The sequence below is a fragment of the Arachis duranensis genome, chromosome 3 (assembly GCF_000817695.3).
Source record: "Arachis duranensis cultivar V14167 chromosome 3, aradu.V14167.gnm2.J7QH, whole genome shotgun sequence".
NCBI lineage: Eukaryota > Viridiplantae > Streptophyta > Magnoliopsida > Fabales > Fabaceae > Arachis > Arachis duranensis.
This window is the reverse complement of record NC_029774.3, coordinates 4156284-4168738: the sequence shown is the minus strand read 5'-3', so window position 1 is coordinate 4168738 and position 12455 is coordinate 4156284. Positions and strand designations below refer to the sequence as shown.

Sequence of the window (12455 nt, the reverse complement as noted above, 5' to 3'; positions counted from 1 at the left end):
TAGCATCTTGTCCAACAGTCGATAGAATTTGCCCTCCGAAAATAATTTTTTGGAAAAGCCCCATCAAGTCCAATTAACGGACGACAGCCAGCCCTGAAACCTGACTTGCACCTACTCAAGCAGACATACATCCTCTCAATTATGACCTCACCACTAGGCTGTGGCTTTGTGCAAATCTGAACAGTGGATCCCGGGTTGGTTTTCAACAGTGTTTCACCATAGTCCTTAAGCAAGGCATATTGCTCCTTCGCATCTCCATAAACTATATTCCTAGCATCACATAGTGCCCGTGATATAGAGTTCCTATTGAGCAACAAGTCGTATTTCGTCTTGAAATATGTTGTAGCCTCACAATTCCTGAAATTGGGATATTTCTGTAGTTTTTTGACCAACTTACCTGCAACCCAATTTCTATTTGCTGCCCTGTTCCTATCCTCTCTTGGACAGGTGTGATCATTAAAGAATGTCTTCACTTGCCAGCAATTGTCTTTGTGGTCCCTTGATGCGTACACAAACCACTTGCAATCCTTCACCTTACATATTGCCCTTACCCTTTTCCCGTCGCTCTTCCTTAACCTCATCCGTCTCCCTTCTTGTATAGTGAACTCCCTCACTGCCACCTTGAACTCCCACTTAGTATTGAACTTCATCCTGACTTCTAAATGCAATTCCCTGAACCTAGCACCCTGTCTAAATACCGGAAATACCTCCTCCAAACTTTTTTCTCCAACCAGCTCATCCTCTGAATTAGGTGGTGTTTTCATCTCCAAAGAGTGCCACAAATTGGCACCATCCGTTTCTGACCCCGGATCAAAAGCGTCATGGTTATCCGCCTTTCTCCCTCCCCCTACAAATCCGATGTCCACATCTTCATCAGAAACGTCTTGCACAAATCCATCATCATCAACACAAACCTTGGCCTTCCCTTTTTTCTTTCCACTCTCTGCCTGGACCTTCTTCCTTGCATTGGGTTTGTTGACTTTCTTCTTGTGTGAAGGAACAGTATATCCAATGTCCGATTTGTCCGAGCTATCATCCGGCTCTTGTGGCTTATACGCCTCATCCTCAACACTCTCGTAGCTGTCATGAGAGTCTGAGTCAGAGGATAAAACAACATGGTCACCAGCATTTTCCTTTGCTTTTGAAAAACCTTTTCCTAAAGACCTCAGACAGTATCTCCTAGTCCTAGTTACATTGTTATGGCTGGGTATGGGTTTGGGTTTGGGAACTATCTTAAGCTTAGGTTTGACGGGGGTCTTTCACCATCCTGAAATTCGACTTGGCTTGCTCTCCAAGATCCCTCACCTGGTCATCAACATGCACAACAACATCCTGTCTTTGTACTATTTCAGGTTTTGAAATACCATGTTCAATGTAGACATCTACTACCCCATTGTTCTTTCCACCATGACAACACATCTATTTCAACTCGTTATCAGAGTCTAAACGCCTCAAACCTACTTCCAGGCTCATCCCTGGGACCTGCCACCAAACCTCCTTCATTGTCTCATAGTCTAACTCTTTGAATTAATTTCTCAGGTAGAATACATCTAACCTGTCCACATCGAGATTACCCAAACAGTATTTATTATCAGGTGTGTATGTCCATCTTCGATCCTTACCCCTTCAGGGCTACTTCTTTAACTAGAACTTCCTTTCCATTATTGAAGAGTAGTTATATTTTTCAATGTTAAAGCTTCTTAATCACTTTGTCCTTGATATATCCAAATGGAGTTAAACCCCAAAATGATCATTGAGATGGGCATTGTGCACTAAAATCATCTCTGAGAATGATAAAAAAGCACCAACGTTAGTGACATGTGTCACTCTATGATTTGGCCACATGTAATGATATGATGATGTGTTTATCAGTGACACATGGCATGCTGATATGGATGATTGTGTCATGTGTCACAATGTCATTTGGCTATGTGTTTGTTTGTGTCACGTGTTGCAATCGTATTCGTCCACGTGTCATCCATATGTTGTAGATGCACCAAATTAATCCATTACTTTGCATTAAGTGACTCATTTTAGTCCATAAAATTAAATGTTGTGCACTATACTAGTCCATTCACTAATTTTTTCTCTTTTTTTCTATAAATTTAAAATTCTCAATATCTTTGAATCAATTAATTTCAATTCTATTTTTTTACATGTTATTTAAATACAAGTGTTTTTATAAAATACTTTTTCTCGGGTACCCCTAACCGCTGTCTTAGAGTTGACGTAAAGACATTTCAAGCACTCATACTATCATCTCCAACCTCTTTCGTCTAGATTGAAGAGGTCGAAAATGATAATGAGGATGCTTGAAGTGCTTTCAGTCTAGCCTATTTACACATAATGAAAACTTATATTTCATAAGAGTTGAAAAAAATGTGTATTTTAATTCTTAATTTATTGTTAGAAACACATATTTTTTTATGAAAAAATATGTTACTAAATCATATAATTCTTTTTTTTATAATAACATACTTATATATTACAAAATTTACCAATGTTAAATTATTATAGAAAAAAATTATATAATTAAAACTAAAATCTAAAATTTTTTTATAAAAACACTTGTATCTAAACGATATGTGAAAAAATAGAATTGAAATTAGTGTATCCAAGATATTGAAAATTTTAAAGTATTAAAAAAAATGAGAAAAATTAGTGAAGGGACTAGCTTGGTGCACCACATTCAATTTTAGAGACTAAAAATGAGTCACTTAATGCAAAGTGAGGGACTAATTTAGTGCATCTATAACGATGATATAATGGATGACATGTCACCGAATATGGTTGTGACACGTGGCACAAATAAACACGTGGCCAAATAGCATTGTGACACGTGGCACAACCATCCACATCAGCTTGTCACGTGTCACTGGTAAACACATCATCATACCATTACACGTGGCCAAATCATGGAGTGACATATGTCACTAACAGACCACATCATTAAGCTATGTCATCACGTCGTTAATAGAAAATACGTGAGAGACTAACATGATGCATTTTTATCAATCTCAGTGACGACATAATTGATGCAGTTAGAATCTTAGGAACAATCTTAGTGTACGACCCCAATTTCAGAGACTATTTTAAAGTTTAACTCTATCCTAACTCTTTTTGGTCTCCGAACAAAATTCAAAATATTTGTCTTGACTCCTAACGTTATTGATCTTTAAAATTTCAGCTAGCCTTTCTATAACTTTTATAGGAGTGTTATTGTTGAAAAATACATAAAATTTGTTTAGATTTACCACTTAACTACTAATTTCACGGTAATTTTGTAGTATGTTCAACATGTTGAAGTATTTTGTCTCCTTACTTTATAAAATAAAATTGAGTCCTTTGTAAAAAAAATGACTTACCTTCAAACGTTTATGGTTTAATCTCATTCGAGTAATCTCTTGTATTTTTTTAGTGTAAAAAATTTATAGATGACTAATCATATATTATTATATTAATAAAAATAATTAATTTTCACAATTATTAGTTAAAAAGGAATATAAATATATGAATTTAATTAATTAGATAATTATACAAAAAAGTTTATATTAAAATTAAAGGCATATATATGTAAAAAAATAATAAAATAAATTATAAATATTATTAAGCTTTTGTAAAGATCAAAATTGACAAATGTAATATTTACTTAAATTAATAATAATAATAATAATAATTAATTTCCGTTTTATATGAATAAATATTTTATTTGATCATTCACTAATTTAAAAACTTAGCTATACAAAAATACACATAAAATATATAATAATTAAATAAAATATCTGACAAAAATCGAATAAAATAAGAGAAAAAAAGACAAGAATCTCAATCTTTTTTTTGTTAGGTATTTATTTTTCAAGATTATAACTTTACCAAATTAATATCCACACAAAGAGAAGACTTACATAGCCCACTAATTAATTTTTTTTTAAATCGATTATAAAAGAAGAGAACGAAAATAAATGAGAAATGAGTTCTTGAATTTTTTTTTCAAGATATCTATGTTGTAGCAAATTTAATTATCTATAAATTTTTGTTAGATTCATAAATTTTTTAATTAAGGTATATAAGTTGTCTTAAATTTTCAATAATTAAAAGCTTATAAATGATTTGTTTTTATGCCAAATCTTTGTTTTTGATATTTACATTACTTACAAGACAATTTATCCAAATCAACATTTTTATTCACACACAGAAAGATCAATGTTTATTTTTGTTATAGAGACTTCTTAGATAGATTAATCTAGCTAGTTCATTTTTTTTCTCATGATAAATTATATAAAATATTTAAAATATATTGTTTTAATCATTAATAATATATACTATTTCTAAACTCATTTTAAGAATACATATTAAGAATAAGTCTAGATTTGCTGACATATGATAGTATTTAAGTGTGTTCAAGCGTATTTAGAGAAGAATTTTTTAATTTTTTATTAAAACACGATTGGATACAGAAGACACGCATATCGAACAAGTATCCGTGTGTGTCGTGTCCAACACAGAGACACGACAAATTAAGAAAATGTTTGTACTTCATAGGCTTAGAATAAGAAACAAAGAGATAAATACATAAAAAAAAGTCTCAAAAATAGAAAAAAAATTGTCACTCCAAAATAGGATAAAAAATTCAATTAAAAGAAAGAAAATTTTGTTAACTTTTCTTTTTGTGTTATTCTCATAAAACTGACAAATTTTTAAATTTTAACTCTCTTCCTTTTTGTTTAAGAAAAGAAAAATTGATTTAATTTTTTATTCAAATTGATAATTTAGATGTTATATTTTTAAATTTGTGAATTTTGATTTTAACTTGATGATCTCTTTCTACCACTAAAAATTTGAAAATTTGTCATTTTAATGAGAACAAAATTAAAAAAAAAAAAGTTAACAAAAATTTCTTTCTCTTGATTAAGTTTTGTGTCCTAACTTTTGGAGTGACAAAAGAAAAAGATTTATTTTTTTAGACTTTTTTTATATGTATTTATCTGTACTTCTCATTCTAAATATTTTTTGTCTCTATTTTTTTTTTGACACAGTTCAAAAAGAGTCTTAAGAATCATTTTGATTTTTATTTTTTTCTGTTAATTGCTATAGCATGTCTAAGTAACCATACAAATATCATGAACTTAATTTTATTATGTTATTTTACTATCATATTTTTATTATTATTTAATTTAATCACTCTTTAAATAAATTATGTATATTGATATTATATAATTAAATATAAAAATAAATAATAGGTTTTTAACTGTTTTTTATAAAAACATATAAATTCGAATTAAAATGAATCATTCATAAATTTTTAACTATTGAAAATTTAAAACAACTTATATACCTTAATAGAAAAACTTATGAATCTCACATTTTTAATAATTAGAGATTTATAAATAATTAAGTTTTGTTAGAACATAGGTATCTTCCAAAAAAAATTAAGAACTCATTTCTGCTTTATTTTCTTTCTCTCATTTTATAATAGATTATGAACTTTATGTTAAACTAACTTTATGTTTATAACATGAACTTTGTGTTTATAATATGAATTCATGTTAATATGATGAACTTTATGTTTATAATATGAATTTTTATGTTAACATAGAGTTCATGTTATAAACATAAACTTTTATATAAAGGCCAAATAATTCAGGGCAATTCTATTTAATTTGACTCTTGAATTATAATTGGTTATTTTAATTAAAATGAATTTATTTTTAATTATAATATTATACACTTATATTATCTTAAAGTATGGGATAAAAATAAATTTTTTATCTTTAATATTAATGTTATTTTTTTAATTAATCAATTTTTTTAATCCAATTTTATCATATTAACCATGGTTTTAACTTTGACGCCACCTCCTAATGCCAGTCTCATTATCATCTTCATTGGCTTAACACTTATCATAAACCTCTACAATTTATCGCAGATTATAACTAAACCGCTACAAATTATAGCTGTTTATAGGTGTTCGGATATATTCGGCAACGGGGTATGGACATGAAATTTTGGAAATCGCTATAAAATAATTGCAACTCGCATGCAACAAAAATTCAATCGTTGGAACTTGTATATTAGATCATCAAATAATTTAATAATGTAAATTACCCTTAAAAAAAAAGAAGAAAAAGGAAACTACAACTTCGAAGAGTTCTAGCTGAAGCCAGAGACTGAAGTTTGAGGCTGTCAAGAGTTCACGATGACAAAGACTTTCTATTTTTAATAACTCTTACGTTGTAGGCTTATCTTAGCTTAACTCGGCTTACACCAGCTTTTTGTTTCTCTTTTGGTTTCTCTTCTTTTATATAGAAGCAATCTTTCTTACACAGTTTTCTCAATCCTCAGTCTCATTCCTTTTATGTCTCCTTACAACATACTAAAATAGATAGACAAAGAGGTAGATTGTTGTTTATTCAATCTTTCTTACACAGTTTTCTCAATTCTCAGTTTCATTCCCTTTATGTCTCTTTACAACATACTAAAATAGATAGACAGAGAGGTAGATTGTTGTTTATTCATAATTTTCTGGTGTGTTTTGAGAATTCTTAAGTAGTTATTTTTTCGTATGTTTTAGATTTTTCTTTTGGCCCTCTTTGTGTGGTTGGTGAATTCTAGATTTTGATTGTAAAGTTTGAAACTTTTCTGATTTTAAATGTGAGACTTTACTTTATACCTCACATCAAGTGCAATTCAGCAACTGCCTGCATTTGGTTCTTTATGTTCTGTACTAGTTTTGGTACATTTGTCATGGTCATTTGGAACTTGCGGCCAAATATTCAGGTTTTTCTCATTTTTACCATTTTTACCATTTTCAAAATAGAAGTTTAAAAGGTTAGAAACTAAATTAAAATTTAACCCAACCAAAATAGCAGTTTACCATTTTTTCTATCTGTCTAGAGAATATTTGTAGTTTAAGTTTTGATCTAATTTCCTACTCTTTACTGATGACTTGGCAGAAGTGTTAACTTTTCAGGCTTGTCGGACGCTGGTAATCTGGGAAGGAATTTCAAGTGGAAACTTGCCAACAAAAGAACTCTAACACAGGCTGAATTTTGATTTGAAGTTTGTTTTCTAACATAATCATGGAAGATCAGTTTTTCTCTGAGGGAGAGGGAATTGGGTATTGGACACCTCCTGGCGCTCAATTCGATGGACCAAGCAAGATAGACAACGGAATAAAAAATCTTGTATCAGAGGAGATGCTTGACAACCTCCCTGATCTCATGAACTTCGATAACCTTGCTGGTTGGGGTAATATTCCATCTGTGACTGATCATAATTTAGATAATGGAATTTCATCACTTGCCTCTATGCAGTATTCTCCACCTGATGCATTCAGTTTAGTGGAACAGGACAATGATCCATACTTTATGACAAAAGATTGTGGAAATTATAATGCTACTGAAACCTCCTTGGGTTTCGATGAGAAGGCTGTGTTACAGCAATTGGAGACCCAACTTGGGTTGTCAGAAGATGCAAATGATATAAATAACATAAATGGATCACTTCAAGAATTGAGTGCTGCTGACATGGGAAATTGCTTGGTGCCTAGACCATTTGCTTGGTCGCTTGATGAGAGAATGCTGAGGGCTATGGACTTGTTTAAGGAATCAGTTGGTGATGGAATATTGACACAAGTTTGGGCACCAATGAAGCATGGTAATGACTTCATCTTAAGCACAAGTGAGCAACCCTATTTGCTAGATCACATGCTAGCTGGATACCGAGACGTGTCGAGGCAATTTACCTTTTCTGCTGAAGATAAACCAGGGTCTTTTCTAGGGCTTCCCGGACGTGTGTTTATCTCCCAAATTCCTGAATGGACCTCCAATGTTGGGTACTACAATAAAAGTGAGTACCTGAGGGTGGAGCATGCAATTAATCACGAGGTTCGTGGATCAATTGCGGTTCCCATAATTGATACGCTTGCTGAACCACCTTGTTGTGCTGTACTAGAACTTGTCACTACAAAGGAAAAGACTGATTTTGACAAAGAACTAGAAATTGTTAGCAGTGCACTCCAGGTTGGTTTCTCTTTTACTCCCATTTGCTTGTTTCGCTTAATATTATATAATGTTTGGGAAACGTGTTAAATGTGTTTTTTGTTTGATGTTTTTTCATATTCTTTTCACATTGTCATTATAGACTTGGATGTTTTACTACAAGGTTGTCATGTAGAAATTTCTGCCCTGGCTAAAAAAGTATCTTATGCATTCAATATGATGTTGTAACCATAGTTGAGGAGCAGTTAGGCAAGTAAAAAATTCTCTGCATATGAAATTAGTTCTACTTTGCCATAAGTGAAACTATAGAAATCATATGCAGTAATCTTTTGAATGCTATACTCATACATGCACATCTATTTATAGTGGGAAATCTTTTGATTTGTTTTTGCAGCTTGTTAATTTAAGGACTACTACGCCTCCACGACTTATGTCCCAGGTACTGTAAATAGAAGGGGCAAAAACAAAGTTGAACTTTCAGAATGATGTGTTTTCATCTGGATTTAAAAACTTCTTGATTATTTTCTCTGCAGTGTCTATCAAATAACAAAAGAGCAGCTTTAACAGAGATAATTGATGTGTTACGAGCTGTGTGTCATGCGCATCGTTTGCCACTGGCATTGACATGGATCCCCTGTTATTATAGTGAGGGAGTAGGAGATGAAGCTTCAAGAATACGGATTAAAGATGGGGGTAAAATTCCTGGTGAAAAAACTGTACTATGCATTGAAGAATCAGCTTGCTATGTAAATGATATTGTGGTAGGAGGATTTGTTCATGCATGTGTTGAACATTATCTCGAGGAAGGGCAAGGTGTAGCTGGGAAAGCTCTTCAATCAAATCGTCCATTCTTCTGTCCGGATGTGAAGGCCTATAATATTAGTGACTATCCCCTTGTTCACCATGCTCGAAAATATAAGTTGAATGCTGCCGTTGCAGTCAGGCTAAGGAGTATTCATACCAATGATGATGATTACATAATAGAATTCTTTCTACCTGTCAATATGAATGGAAGTGAAGAACAGCAACTTTTATTAGACAATCTATCAGATACTGTGCAGAGAATGTGTCAGAGTTTGAGGTCAGTTTCGGATGCTGAATTATACGGGGTAGAAGGTTCGCAAGTGCAGTTTTCAAAGGAAGAAGGCTCTCATATGGCGCCGGATGGTGACCATGATTCGGTCCAGCCTATGTCCATGACAAACAATGAAACTGAAGCTGCTCATAACCAGGTATATCTTAACAGTTGCTTCATTTGAGAAATCATTTATTATAATTTATGATTCAACTTTGTAGGCAATGGATGGATCAAGAAAGCAGACTGAGAAAAAGAAAAGTTCAGTGGAGAAGAATTTTAGCTTGAGTGTTCTCCAGCAATATTTCTCCGGTAGTCTTAAAGATGCGGCTAAAAGCCTTGGTGGTAAGACTACTACAGCTTTGTCCCTGCAGATTTCTTTTAACTTATTCAATCAGCATATTATTTTGGGTTAGATGATAGATTCTGGTTCTAAAAATATATAGATGATAAATATTTGTGAAAAACACCAAGATGATTATTATTGACAAGTGATTCTTCTTGAACAGTTTGCCCAACCACCCTGAAAAGGATATGCAGGCAACACGGAATTTCAAGATGGCCATCGCGCAAGATCAATAAAGTTAATCGTTCGTTAAAGAAAATACAAACCGTGCTTGACTCAGTCAAGGGTGTGGAAGGAGGACTGGAGTTTGATCCTTACAAGGGGGGATTTATGCCAGGAGGATCAAGCAACCAAGAAATTAATGCACATAAAAGTTCTCTCTTCGGGAAGAAATGTTCTGTAAAATATCCTGATCCTGCATCTGGTAGCAAAGGTGAGAATTTAGCTTCTGCATTCAGACATACTTATATCTAATTCCAAGGGTGAGTTGAAGAAAAACAAAGCTTTTTTCTGTTGGTATAGATTCAAAACCAATAGCCATGGATGATGGTGGATTACAGCAGGAACCCTTTCCGGTTTCTATTTTGGAAAGTTCTTGGTGTGATATAGCATATCACAGTCCAAACACCCTGGTTGCCGATGAGATGGCTGACAAGCTCGGCGAGCATCACAATCCCACTACTTCAAGCATGTCAGACTCGTCGAATGGCTCTGGCTCAATTTTGCGTGGCTCTCGGAAATTTGAGAAGCGGAAACATTTGAAAGCCAAATCACCTTGTGTTGGTAGTGGATCAAAAATTACTGTCAAAGCTGTCTACAAAGAAGATATGATCCGTTTCAAGTTTGACCCTGCAGCTGGTTGTCTCCAGCTCTATGAAGAAGTTGCAACAAGATTCAAATTACAAATCGGATCTTTCCAGCTGAAGTATCTCGACGATGACGAGGAATGGGTGATGATGGTAACTGACTCAGATTTGAAAGAATGCATAGAAATATTGGATGATCTTGGCACCCGTGCTGTGAAATTTCTTGTTAGCGAGACTTGCCTAGTGGTTTGAGTAGCCGTGGCAGTAACAGTTGAGGAATACAATGAACCACAAAAAATCTTTGATCCAAATAACTCCAATGACACATTGAAAATACTTCATGGAAATGCTTCATCTGACTTGTGTGGCTAAAAAGCAATATTAGTAAAATATTGTTGACAGACGAATTCTATGTGACAACTGAATTCTTCTATCAACATATTTCATTAACATCGTCTTTTAGCACACAGTCAACGTTTCTATGAAGTTTTTTGGATGTGGCATTAAAATTATTTGGATCAAAGATTTTTTGTAGTTTAATCTTCGTAGAGGAAAGAACCTTGAAACACGATCATGCTTTAAGATTCTTTCTTCTGTAAAGATTAAATAGCTTATAGAGTTTTATAGTTAAATAGTTATAATTAACAGGGAGATAAATAGCTCTAGGTTGCTTTTATCCCAATTTTTGTATAAAATCATCAATAATTTGAGATAAATATTGTAAATAAATTTTCATATAATTTTGTTGTTTTTATTTTCATAGGATAATCTAATTAATAATAGAAATTAATACCGTTTTCAGTGTATTGCCTGTGAAATTGTGCGTTGGCTAAAGTCAAAGAAAAAGCGTTTATTATTTATTTTTTTAATAACATAATAATATTATATTAATAAAATATTATTAAATTTTAAGTGATCCCAATACATCTTGCCTGCATATACCATATACTATACATATATATCTCCGATTTAAATTGGTCTTAATTGATCCCTTATTACTTCTCCTAAGATACGTATTACTAAGAGATAAGGATAACATAATTTGAAATTCAAAAATTTATTATTTTTGGATCATCAATTTAATATTCCATTCAAAATACTTTTTCTTATAAAATAAGTAGATTCTAAAATAAATATTTGTGAGTTATAAATAAAATTTTTATTTAATAGAATTATTTTTATTTAAAGATTCTATTAAAATTAAATAAAAATATTCTAAAATTTTATTTTTTTGATTTTATTAAAAAATATAACTATTTAAAACTATTTTAGTTAATATTATATACAAATTCTATATTTTATTAGAGAATAAAATCTAACTAATTCAAAGTATTTCAATGTTTGTATTTTTTATATAAAAAAAACTTTTTAAATTTCTCGTAAAAATTGATTGCACTGAAAAATCTTTTCTATTTCAAAAAATTTTTGGGATTTTTTTTAATCTTAAAGTGCTTTTATTTGGAACTGCCACGTATCTAATACAATGATAGTGATTGTGCTGATGAATAAGCTTTTAATATTGTCCAAAAACCTTTCCTTTTGCAAAGAATTTTTTGAATTTTTTTATTTCAAGATGCGTTTTCTTTAGAACTGCCATGCATCTAATATAGAGATAGTGATTGTGCTGTCCAAAAACTTTTCCTTTTACAAAGAGCTTTTTGGACTTTTTGGATTTTTTATTTCGAGATGCGTTTCTCTGGAACTGTCATGTATCTAATATAGTGATAATGACTGTACTATCCAAAAATCTTTCCTTTTGCAAAGAGTTTTTGGATTTTTTGGATTATTTTATTTTGAGATGCGTTTCTTTGGAACTGCCATGCATCTAATATAGTGATAGTGATTGCGTTGTCCAAAAACCTTTACTTTTACAAAGAGTTTTTTGGTTTTTTTTTTTTATTTTGAGATGCGTTTTCTTTGTAACTGCTATATGCATCTAATATAGTGATAGTGATTGTACTGTCCAAAAATCTTTCCTTTTACAAAGAGTTTTTTGGATTTTTTGGATTTTTTTATTTCGAGATACGTTTCTTTAAAACTGTCATGCATTTAATATAGTGATAGTGATTGTGCTGTCCAAAAAACCTTTCCTTTTACAAAGAGCTTTTTGGATTTTTTGGATTTTTTTATTTCGAGATGCATTTCTTTGAAACTATCATGCATCTAATATAGTGATAGTGATTGCGTTGTCCAAAAACCTTTCCTTCTACGAAGAATTTTTTGGATTT

The 12455-nt window shown here is 31.7% G+C and overlaps 1 protein-coding gene and 1 pseudogene across 1 annotated transcript in view; both read left to right on the top strand.

Moving 5' to 3' along the window:
• LOC107476696 (BURP domain-containing protein BNM2A) overlaps positions 1-12455 on the top strand; it is a 38021-nt gene that overhangs the window by 12588 nt on the left and 12978 nt on the right. The window lies entirely within an intron of this gene.
• On the top strand, positions 6938-10630 carry LOC107476692 (protein NLP8-like; annotated as a pseudogene).